Below are 12,283 nucleotides of genomic sequence, written 5' to 3' on the forward strand. Positions count from 1 at the left end.
CGGTTCTTGTATAAATAAATAAATAAATCTTTAAAAAAGAAAATCTGTTGTGTTATATCGAATTGATGAAAAACTGCACAAAGTTTCCCCTGAAACCTCTTGGACTGGCCTTTTTCTCCATATTAGGTTGTAATTGTAAATGATTAGGCTCTTGTTCTTAGTTAATCAACAGTCACCAGACAAGTGACCTTTAGAGAAGCATCCTTATATTCTAGGTTAGCTGTAGCTGGCATCCTAGGTAGTTCCACCACTCAAAGTCCCAAATGTCATCATGTCATCAGTTAATGGGCGTTTAGAGATATGAAGTTGAAAAGATTGTAGGGTGGAAATTTTACATCTGTGGAATGAGCATATATGTGTTTACAGGAGGGAATAACATCAGATTGAGCTAATGAGGGAGTCACAGCAGGAGGAATTCTTATGATCTATGCCACAGAATTGGGGTGCCCTCCTCTTGAAGCTTACTGACATCAGAAAGCCCATGTCACTCTTGTATCAGCCGGGTACCTTGGCTGAAAGGCTAGATGTTAAAAAGATTCTAAAGCTCTAGACATAAGAAAATCATTTGCAAAAAATTTTGAGAAAATTATCTTACCTTCAGTTTGGATTCATTATTTTATCAACTTAATTTAAAAATTTTACCTTAAATAATAAAAAATACAGAGAACAAAATAGGGAAGAATGAATGAGAATTACCTGTGGTCTCACCTGCTAGACAGGACCAGTGGTAACATCATTTTGGTGTCTATCTTCTAGACTTTTTCTATGTACAATGTATGTATATTTTTCTGTTTTACAAAGGTGGGATCATATTATACATATTGTTAACTACTGTATTCATTTAATTGCATATTGTGACATCTTTCATTATTTATATTCTTCTGCAACATCATTACCAATTGTGTTTGTATATTGTGTGGCTAACACATTCTCCCACTTACCTGATCTTTTCATCTAAGGTTGTCATAAATTTTTGCTCAGTAGTGTTTTGATGAACATCCTCATGGATAAATCTTTATATGTGTCCTTGATATTTCTCTTCAGGTCAATTCCTAGGAAAGGCTGAATCACAAATGTTGCATATTTTTCAGTTTTTGATTCATGCCTACCAGGAAAACTCACACCTACTTACACCCTTTTGGCAATCACATACCAGAATGTTGGCTTCTCTGTGATTTCATCTGCACTTTGTAATCTAATATTTTAAGATTTATTTATTTATGCATATAAGAACTGGGATACAGGCCAGGGTGGGGGGGGTGAGAGGATTTACCAGAGTGGGGAACAGAACAGCTATACTGAAATACACTGCTGAGAGGGACAGTGGGCGGACAGGAAAGGTCTGCTGTGCCATATGTGTTAGCTTCCTTGCAAGGGATTGAACTCGGGCTGCGGATGGCTTCATAGTGCTGATACTTAACCCCTTGAGCCATCAGGGAGGCCCCCTGTAATCTAATATTTTAAAACTGCAAACATTCCTTGGATGAAATATGGAATTCTTTTTTGCTGTTTCATTTTGAATGTTTTTGATGAGAATATGATGGAGTATGATAGGTTTATTCAACAACTACATTTTAAAATTTTGTCAGTTGCTTATTGTTGCTCATTTTTTAACAATGGTTGAGTTCTTTATTAGAGTTCCAAGTAATAGAAGTGCTTCGATGAAAGAAAGAGAAGGAGGAGTAGCAGAAGAGAGCATATTCTTTGGAATATATCTCAGAACTTGAAAACATTCATTGTTCGTCAACCATGGATAAGTGCCCACTACTTTCAAGGCACTTCCCTAAATGTAAAATGTTGAAAAGTTCTGGATAACATTTTGCTCCTGAAATACTTCCTTATTTTCTGTTTCCCTTCAATTTCCCCTCTTTTCTGTAAGCTTGTTTGATTAACTGCTCTATCACTGTGGCCTAGAACAGTACCAGGCACTCGGTAACATCTGTTGAATGGTTAAATACGTGACCTTTCCGTCTGGTAAAGTTGATTCATGGCTTACCTGGTAATGGGAATTTATCTGAAATTGCCTGATACAATCAGTTCAGGTTGGTAAGAAACATTCCATTTTTTCCAAGCTCTGGCATTTTATTAGCATGGTTTTGGGAGTAGGTAAAATCAGTGCCACCTTCTCTGTGGAAAGGTATGTGAGCAGATACTGCATTTGTCTAGGGACAGTCACACTGTTTATGTTGGTGTGATGTTAACAGCCCTTAGGGTTGCCAGGTGTTAACCAAATTAGCAGTTAGCAGCGCCCAGACATCCTTTTCTGTGGAGGCAACTCCACTCTGCAGCTCACTCTGGGGTGGGGGCCAGGGCTGACAGTGAAGACGGTAGCTTGAGAGAGCCGAGGCTCTGAAGCCAGGAAGACCACACAGCTGCAGATAGTTCCAGAACAGAAAGAAGCCCACTGTTCAGGTAGGCTGCTGGGAAAGAAATTGGGCTAGCTCCAAGAGATTCATGGGTTCTTTCAGCTTCCATTAACAGGGAATAAAAGTCTAGGAAGAGACTTTTGCCACTTCATCTCTCCCCAGTCCCCACCATAAGGATGAGAATTGTTAATCACTATTTCTAGTACTATTTACTAATCACTATTTCTGTCAGGGGAGGACACTGACAGGAGGCCTATTGAAGCCTCACATCTCATTTTTCTCACCTGCAAGAGCCACTTTTCAATAAGCTACACCTGGAGGGCTGCGGTAAGTGAAGCACCTGACTGACAAGCAGTCCTAGGCCAGAAGCAGGCCGCATTTTTAATCAGGAACAATGGAAAGGGAAGGAACTGGAAGGAGGTTTGGAACCACATAGGAAAGTCATTATAGTAAATTCCTGCTTTTCTGTTAACTTATAGTGAACTGGAGCTTGACATTTAGGGGACAAATTCCAACAGAAGGGGTGAGGTTTGGGACCCTGAATAGCTACAAGGATATAATAAGAACAACAAATGCAACTTTCTTTTCCCTTTGAAGTGGTACAGGCTGGGCTGTTTATGGCTGCCTGAGTCAAGGGTCAGAGACCAACCAGAAGTTAGTATTTTTGTATCAATCATGAACCTCTTACCACTCCTTATTTTGGAAGGGGAAATTTCTCACCTGGCTGAAGACTGGGGTTCTCTAGACTATTTGGCGAGTCATTCATCCAGCTGCTATTCATTGACTGCCCCTGTGAAGCCAGGCGAGATGATAGAAAGCAAGATCAATCTCTCTATTTAAGGAAACTGCACATCTTTTTTACATTCTCAGTTTCACATCTCCATTGCATTTTATATAGCAGCCCTTTATCTTAAGGGCCTTGACAACTTTACAGAGGAAAAGAGTCCATGAATATTAACCCATATTTGTACTCAGGGAAGAGCCCTGCTACATCTTATCCTTTTACCCTAGTTATGTTTCTTTAGAATACTGTTGTAATCTGACAGAAATAAAGTTGTCTGTTTATTGTCTATCTTCTCCATTAGATTTAAGCTCCATGGGGTGGGATGAGTGAGAATGTGCTTTTTATAGTTAATTATAAGGTTGAATTCCCAAGGTCTAGGACAGTGTCGAGTACAGAGGCACTCTAAAGTCAAAGCTGACGAAGGAAAGACTTTCCTCTCTATAAAACCAGTTCTCACATTAAGGTCCAAGTGCTATTTTTTTTTTTAAAGATTTATTTATTTATACAAGCACTGGGTACAGTCAGAAGCGTGGGAGGGTGAGAGAATTCACCAGAGCCAGAGCGGGGAGCAGAGCAGGCAGAAGGACCGAAGTACACTGCTGAGGGGAGCAGCGGGCGGCAGGAGGGGTCTGGGGCCATGTGGGACCCTCCTCTGGTGGCTGGGGAGCAGCCGGGGATCGAACCGGCGCTGCAAAGGCTGCGGGCAGCTTTGAAACCCAGCGCTCAACCGCTGTGCCACCGGGGAGGCCCAAGTGCATATTTTTTTAATTAAAAAACTTTTTATTATTACTATTTTAAATAGTTATAGTAAAATTTTAATTTCAAAAGCAAAAGATGTTGCTTTGGGGAAGGTAGGTGCTATAGACTGGGTTTAAGATTTGGGCTAGAGAAAAGTCATAATTGCCTATGACACAAATCCCAGTTCTTTGTAATTTGCCATCCCCTAAACTCATCTTTTATACCAGTGAATATCTCCTCTAGATGTGGTGATAATCTTCCAAATTGGGAAGATTTTCCAGAATCTTCTAGAAAGTGCTATAAAAATTACATTTGAAGTTATAACCTCTAAACCATGGATTCATTCCTTCATTTTTTTTTTTAATAGAGGCATGTTTTATTTTATTTTTTATTTATTTATTTGTTTGTTTGTTTATACATGCACTGGGTACAGTCAGAAGCACGGGAGGGTGAGAGAATTCACCAGAGCCAGAGCGGGGAGCAGAGCAGGCAGAAGGACTGAAGTACACTGCTGAGGGGAGCAGCGGGCGGCAGGAGAGGTCTGCGCGCCAAGTGGGACCCTCCTCCGGTGGCCCGGGAGCAGCTGGGGATCAAACCGGCGCCGCAGAGGCTGCGCGCTGCGCCACCGGGGAGGCCCTCATTCCTTTACTTTTATAGAAGCATGTTAAATGAGTGTTTGTTAAGTGGCCGTTGCTGGAGGATATTGGGAAAATCAGCATTGGCCCTGAACTCAGTGAGCTTTGGTTGCTTAGTGGGAGCTCAGTTACCTCCATGACCAAAATTCTCTATTCAGTAAGTCTCCTGTGAACTGTGTGGGGCTCTACTGAGCTCAGAGGAAGGAACACACACTTTGGGGCCTTAGTGTGAGGGAAGGCTTCCTGGAGGAGGTTGCATGTGAATGAGACATAAAATGCAAAGAGGAAGATGGGCTGGCCAAGTCTAGGGAGGAGCTGTACTGCACAGGGTAGTGGGACTCAAAGCCCTAAAGAGGAAGGCAACTGTTCATTTGGTGGAGGGTCCAGTTAGACCCGGATAGGTGAGCTGTAGGATATAGAAGTTGGCTGGAGTTGCTATGGAAGGGTCTTGAATGCAGAAAATGTAGTTTGTACTTTATTACAAAGGCAACAGGATACCAAAACAAGTTTTGGAGCCAGGGATGTCCTGTACACAGCCAGGGATTTTAGAAAGTTATTTTGATGGTTGTGTGGACTGCTGGACTGGAACAAAAAGACATTTGAGGGAGAGAAATTTGGGAAGGGAGGGGCAGATAAATAGAAGACTTTCAACTGAGATAGGGAAAATACTGAGAAATGAATGGCTTTATTTAAAAGAGCTTATGAAGGGAAAGTCTTTGGGGCTTTGTGACCATGTGAATGAAACAAAGGCTGGGGAAGAGGATAATTAAGGATGATTTGAAGAGGACTTTGTGTCTCAGTGACTAGATAAGAAATAATATCATTTGCAGAAACATGAAAATAGTTTTGGAAGTTTTAGTTGAGGCAAAATGAGGGTCCATTTCAGGTTCATTTATTTATTTGTATTTGTAATTACTGAAAGAAAACAGATCTAAAATCTGTTCTGGAAGAATCATTTGTTTTGGCTGGTCTTGTACCTCTTCTTGAACTTAACCTTGGCCTCTTGTCGGGCCTTGCATTTAAGAGCAGGATCTCTGAAGACATCCTTATTGATGACAGTTTTGTCCAACGGAATATCCACAGAATATCTTGTGGGCACAAGGTAATTGTAGTTATAGACTTTCATAAAAGACTTAATCTTTAACCTTTTGGCTTTTTCTTCTCACCCACAGTAGCTGTCACTTTGTGGGGATAGTGATAATGATCAAGTCCAGCTACCAGAGCATGACTGTTAGGTGGTCTGAGGTGCCATCATCAATGTACTTCACAATGACTGTTTGGGTCCAGATAGCATCTTGTCAGGACCAGCACCACCTTCCCAGGTTTCATGAACTTGCCCATTTTGACAGCAACCACTTGGGCCTACAGCCTACTGTAGGTTTAGATATGAAGAGCTGGAGGGGTGGTAGGGCATCTGGTAGACATTTCCTGGGGGTCCTTAGAAACCAGCCAGCCATTGGGAGTCCTCTTTTCAACCTGATCTGTGTGTCTAAAGCTTAGCAGAAATTATTGGTCATAGAAAAATGGATAGATTAGGTTGAATCAAACTTGATTTTGAGGTATCTGCTCACCCAGCTTAATAGAGTTATGTATGCCCCATCTCAGAGATTTCATAGCAGGCTTGTGTGAATGCGTCATCTTTTGTGAGTGTGTGATGTGGCCAGAGTCCTGCATCCTTATTAGGTCGAGTTTGCATTATTGTCCAGATCTCCCCTAAGGCAGCAGGTCAACCCAACCCTTCCCAGTGTGGAACCTGCCCTCTGTTTCTCAAGAGTCAGTGTGACAGGGAAGATGTTGGAATGCTTTGTGCAGGCTCCTCGGAACTATGATGTTGACCCTTTGGACTTGATCTGAGAAAGACCTTGTATTGATCCCATGCCTCAGCCAACCCCTTCCTCATAATTTTGAAAGGTAAAAGAGTAGGGTCACTCTCACCTTTTCAATATTCACAAAGCTGATTTTGTAACTTCACTTCCACTTTATTTTTCTTGAATGGGCACATTAGAAGGTGTGGGACAAGAACTGCTGACTGTTACTTGCCTCATCCAGCCCCAGGGAAAACGCTGGACAAGGATGAAGGGGATCAGTACAAGGGCTTTTACATCACTGAGAGTCCTGCTAGGTAAAGCCTATTCATTAGGATGGGGCCAATGCACCAGTCCAGACAAACACCAGCTCTGGGCCCAGGCTAGATGGGAAACATGGTGGCCTGGAAGATGACGCCAACAATTTCTGCAGGGCCAGGCCTGCCATTAGGTGACTCAATGTGTTTCCCAGAATTTCCGCCAGGAGGCAGGGACAAGAGCAGCAGCCTTTATTTTTTCTTCTTGGGCTGGGACTGCCTGTCTTGGCACTAGATCCACAGAAAAGACTCACTTAATCACCTCCCTGACTGTGATCTCATTGGCCAGCTCACCGCTTCAATCAGGAAAGCAGATCCTGAAAGAGCTTCCATGCATGTCCCAGGGCACCGAATAAGACCTGCTTGGGTTTAAACCCCAGCTCTTCTGGGCTTCAGTTTTCCAACATGTACATCATTTTCCAACAGGTAATAATTCCAGTCTCATAAGCTGCTTATGAGACCAAAGGAAGTAATCTATGCAAAGCATTTCTTGGATGGCAGTATATAGTGGTTAAAAATGTGATTTCTGTAGCTCAGACAGTCCAGACTGGGTGGGTTTGAATCTCGAATCCTCTTTTTTTCTAGTCCGAGTGACTTTGGGCAACTTCATCTTGCTGAGTCTCAGTTTCCTCATTTGTAAAATAATAACAATATCTATCTCATAGAGTCAGCGTGAGGATTAAATTATGCAAACCACAATTGACAATCTACACAAATGGTACAATAGAAACGAACTGCTCATTATTACTGTCATGATTTTTCCAACTCTACATCCTTCAGAGTTTAGATGAAGGTGCCATCCTTCCCACAAACCCCCATTAATCACTTCTCTGATCTTCATTGATTTAGACACCCCTTAAATCCATCTTGCATAGTTTGTTTATGTCCATTCCCTCAAAAATGTAACTCCCTTCCCAGGCTCACATTGCTCTCACCTTGAGAGCAGCTTTACTTACTGACATCGGAATTACATTGCACATGACACAGCAAATGTTCTCAAAATTGCTTTTAAAAACACCTCTGTTTCTTCAAGTTTCCCTGAGCAATTCCCCATCCTGTTTTTCCCCTTTCTGAGATAGACTTTCCCTCCCAGGCCTTCTTCTCTCAGTTCCCTTGGGGGGAGTGTGTGTGTTTATGTGTTTATATGTATATTCATAGAATTCGTATATGTGTATATATAATGGATTCCATTCGTTGGGAGCCACAGGGGGATGAAAACACATTTATATAAATGTACCCTTAGTTATATAAACTATGTAAATGGAAATGAGGTGCTCTCAATGAATACAGGTATTTATTCAACAAATACTGTGTCCGGGATCAAGTTATCTGTTGGGATAAGAAGGCATGAAGTTCTAGCTCTCACGGAACATACATTCTACTGGAGGAAGACAAGCACAGAATTTCAGGCAGTGGGCGCGCCGTTATAAATAACAAATATAGGACGGATCGGTACTCTATTGGGTAGCGCTGGGGGCGGACTCGTTGGTGAAATCTGGGCACAGATTCATTTTATAAATGGGAAACCTAGAAAACAGACACTTGAAGGGCTGTGACGGCTGAAAAACTGGGCAGCAGGCGCTCCTCTGCAATTGTGCCGCTTTCACGAAAGGCAAAGCGCTTATTCGGCTAAACCCGCAAGGCCGAAGCCCGCACGTCACCGGGTGCGGGGGCGCTTGCGCAGAAGACGGCCGCCAGTCTGACGTTAGCACGCCGGGCTCGGCCCCGCCCCCTGGGACGCCAAGGTCGCCGCAGCCCCGCCTAGGCCCTCCGTGCCCTTATGCGCATGCTCCGAGCCCCGCCCCCGTGCGTCACAGAATGGCTCCGACACCCCGGCGGCCCCTGACGTGTCGGGGAGGAGCCGGGCGCTGAGGTGCGGGGAGTGGAGCTCTGGGCTGCGGAGGGGAGCGGAGCTGAGCGCCTGGGCGGACCTGGCCAGGTCAGCAGAGTAGAGACGCCGGTGGAGCGGCGGCGAACATGCGTTTTTGACACTTTGGAGGTGAGCGTGCGGTGCGGGGCCGCTCCCCCAGGGGCCCAGGCTCTGCCAGCGACGCCGAGGCCTGTCCCCGGGGAACCTGCGGGGGCCAGGGGACCGTGTCTGAGGCCCGACCGGACCGGGCCGGCGCTGGTTCTGGGGAGGCTAGTTCGGAGGCAACTGTTTCAACCGCTCTAACTGTCCCCTCCCGGACTTGGTCCGAGACGTGGCCCACCGGGGGCGCCTGGAACGGAGCTAGTGCAGCGGCCTCCGGAGGATGTGCTCGCGTCCGGGGGTGGGGTGAGGGATGGCGGGGACGGAGGGCGGAACGTGGCACCGTGGGCCCGGGCGCTGGTGGCGCAAGGAGTGGTTCAGTTGGAGGTGGCGGTGGTTTGCCCAGCCCGCCGCCTCCGCCCACCAATTCCCTCCTGCTGGCTGGGTAGTTTGCAGCCGCGTTGAATTTTGAGCTCTCTGGTTTCTCCCTGGGGGCGAGAGCGGAAGCAACCCACCTTGGGCTGTTTTGGCTTTCCCTCGACTACCGGCTCCAAACTGCTAATCATCCTTCCTGGAGTTCAGGAAAGTGTCACCAAGCGGGTTCGGGTTGCTCGTGTTCGTCTCTTTATTGCTGGCAAGCAGCGAAGTAATCCTTTAGGTTTTGAAAGGAAAGCGAGGGTTCTCTCACCACTGTTACATTCCATTTCTGTAGCGCCTTTAAGCATTTCTGGACACTCCTGCTATTCCTTTTGAATCTCATTACCCTATGATTGTGCCTGATTTGAGGGGTAGGGAAATTGAGCCCAGGTGGGGCGGGGAGTATTAGTGGTTTATCTTGCGGATTCTACCAACTGGTGGGTGACTTCTTTGCATCTGAATATACGTCTATAGGCTTGCAGTTTTGGTTTCATTTTGAGGGCTTGTTATACTCTTCTTAGCTAGAGAGCAAAGCAGAGAATTCGACTTGCAAAAATATGCCTGAAACCAGTAGGTTTGTTCAAATATTTCTCAGCACATTCATTTAGGATAAGAACTGCTAACTCATTTGTAAGAAAAATCCTACTTTGAAGCTTATTCATGAGTCTCTGGGTAATTGTTTTGTCTGATAAATTGTGTTGCTCTTAATTCACTTTTGAAATAGGGTAATGGCTTTGCTAAATCATGAAGTAGGGTGAAATGCAGCATTAAGTCATAGATTGAAGAGACGTAAGGGGGAACTGAATTAGCTATATCTTCTGAATTTTTACTAAAAGTATTATTACTATTTAAAAGCAGAGATCATAGGGTACAAAAAAACCTTTGGCTAGCCCTCATTAGTGGTTTACCTGGCCCAAGTAGAAGTCAAATTTTATGAAATGGTAGTCCTGATTTTTTAAATAAATTGGAGTTGAACAAGGAACACTAAAATAATAGACTTAAATTAAAACTTGGACCTTGATTTTATGACATTTGCAAAACTCACTTTAAACCATGGTGAGATTAGCTTGGCTACTAAAGCTTAAAATTACTTTTGACATAACTTTCTGAGCAATTCAGGAGGTAGAAAAAGAAGGTGGATAGGTCCAAAAGGGAGGCCATATTTATGCTCAATTTGAAAAAGTTAGAAATTTTTAAGTGTTCTACTTAGGAGAAATAGAATTTGGTTAAAAAGGTACGTATTTTTACTTACAGTGAGTGAAAGAACTCTCATCCCATTAGACCATTCTACAAGTATGACAAGAAGACAATATATAAAATGGATTTTCTTAAAATTATTTTTATTATAACATTTTCAGGTGTAATGACATAAAGCTATGTATTGTGAAATGTATATGTATTGTGAAATGATTTTATATGAATTGTGAAATGTGATATGTATTGTGAAATGGTCACACAATAGATCTAGTTAAAAAAAATGGATTTTCTAACCATTATATAGTTTCCTTGTAAATGTATTCTGGGCAGGCTGTTTTATATCCAAATGAGTTCATTTGTCAGTTGCTAGATATCTGAAGGTCATACACTGTATGATAATGCCCAGTATAAAAGTCATACTTTTGAGATTTACACTTATTATGTGGTATTGAGGGACAGTTGGGTAGGGGGAAAGAGTATATAATTGTCTGCCTTCCTTTCAGCTTCAGAATATTGTAGATATTATGAAAGCATTGTTTTAGCAGTGTAGTTTTCTATATTGGCTAACTTTGTAGAGCCTTAATATCTCCAATTACATAGTTTCAAATAACACAGCAAACACACCCTCCCTCTGTAACTTGAAGCAAACTGAACAAACTGTCTTTAAAACCCCTAAAAAGGTCTTTTGAATATCTGCAGTGGTAGCAAATCTTGTCATTTGTAAAGAGTCTGATTTTTGGAAAGGTTAAGTCTGGTGAGTAAAATTAGAGTACTAAAGTTGGATAATACCATTAGGAAGCAGTAAAATGAGATGTGATCATAAAGAACTTTTTGGTTCTTAATCTGACTGTGCAAAGCAATTCTCTAAGAGGTTTTGAAATGCTTTTAGTAATGTGGTATATATATAATTAATATATATGTATATATTATATATAATTTTAAGGGGTCATTTGTGTATCAAAGATTTTTAAGCATATTATTTTGTGGTCATACCTCAAAATATGACTAAACTATCAAACTTTATAATTTAATGACATTCATGTGCATTTACTATGTACCAGACTCTTTACTAAGTACTTTCCAAATATTAACTCAATCCTCATAAAAACCCTATTTTAATTATTATTCCCATTTTACAAATAGGGAACTGGAATACTGAATAAAGTAACTCGCTGAATTCAGACCTTGGAATTTTGGGTCCAGGGTCTGGGCTCTTAACTATGCTCAGCTGCTCCTAATACTTTTCCACGGTTAAATACTTTATATTGGTTTATTCTGGAAAAGATGGTCATCTTAGAGGTTTTTCTGCATAGATTATATTGTTTGATGAGTCAATAAGCAAGTTGTAAAAGTAAAAATTGGAAAATTTGTAGTCAGCATTCAGTTCACATAAAACTAGCAAGAAAATAGAAAAGTGTGTGTGAAATACAAATACATATTATTATTTTTTTAAAAAGATTTATTTATTTGTTTGTTTGTTTACACATACAAGCACTGGGTACAGTCAGCAGCACGGGAGGGTGAGAGAATTCACCAGAGCCAGAGCGGGGAGCAGAGCAGGCAGAAGGACCGAAGTACACTGCTGAGGGGAGCAGCGGGCGGCAGGAGAGGTCTGCGCCCATGTGGGACCCTCCTCCGGTGGCCAGGGAGCAGCCAGGGATTGAACCGGCCCTGCAGAAGCTGCAGGCAGCTTCGCAACCCAGCGCTCAACCGCTGCGCCACCGGGGAGGCCCAAATACATATAATTAAAAAAAAATTTGCTGCAATTTTTTGGATCCTGAGTCAAATGGTTGGACAAGAAAGAAACATGAAATAGCTAGATTCTCAAGCAGCTTCACAAGACAGTGCCGATTTGATCCCTGGCTGCCGGGCGAGGGTCCCACATGGTGCGCAGATCTCTCCTGCCGCCCGCTGCTTCCCTTAGCAGTGTACTTCGATCCTTCTGCCTGCTCTGCTCTCCGCTCTGGCTCTGGTGAATTCTCTCATTCTCTCACCCTCCCGCGCTTCTGACTGTACCCAGGGCTTGTATAAATAAATAAATAAATCTTAAAAAAA

At 42.8% G+C, this 12,283-nt stretch overlaps 1 protein-coding gene and 1 pseudogene across 2 annotated transcripts in view; one reads left to right on the forward strand and one right to left on the reverse strand.

Annotated features, from left to right (window-relative positions):
* LOC311173822 (large ribosomal subunit protein eL27-like) overlaps positions 1-5,864 on the reverse strand; it is a 754,061-nt pseudogene extending 748,197 nt beyond the window's left edge. The window contains exon 1 of the transcript in view: positions 5,513-5,864. The product of the transcript in view is annotated as a large ribosomal subunit protein eL27-like (transcript). The remainder of the gene's footprint in view (positions 1-5,512) is intronic.
* The window catches only part of NDEL1 (nudE neurodevelopment protein 1 like 1), a gene marked incomplete at both ends in the record, with an annotated part of 36,142 nt that continues 26,159 nt past the window's right edge, over positions 2,301-12,283 (forward strand). The window contains one exon of the mRNA XM_084238717.1: positions 2,301-2,412. The remainder of the gene's footprint in view (positions 2,413-12,283) is intronic.

Source organism: Talpa europaea (assembly GCF_964194135.1).
Source record: "Talpa europaea genome assembly, chromosome: 7".
Lineage (NCBI taxonomy): Eukaryota > Metazoa > Chordata > Mammalia > Eulipotyphla > Talpidae > Talpa > Talpa europaea.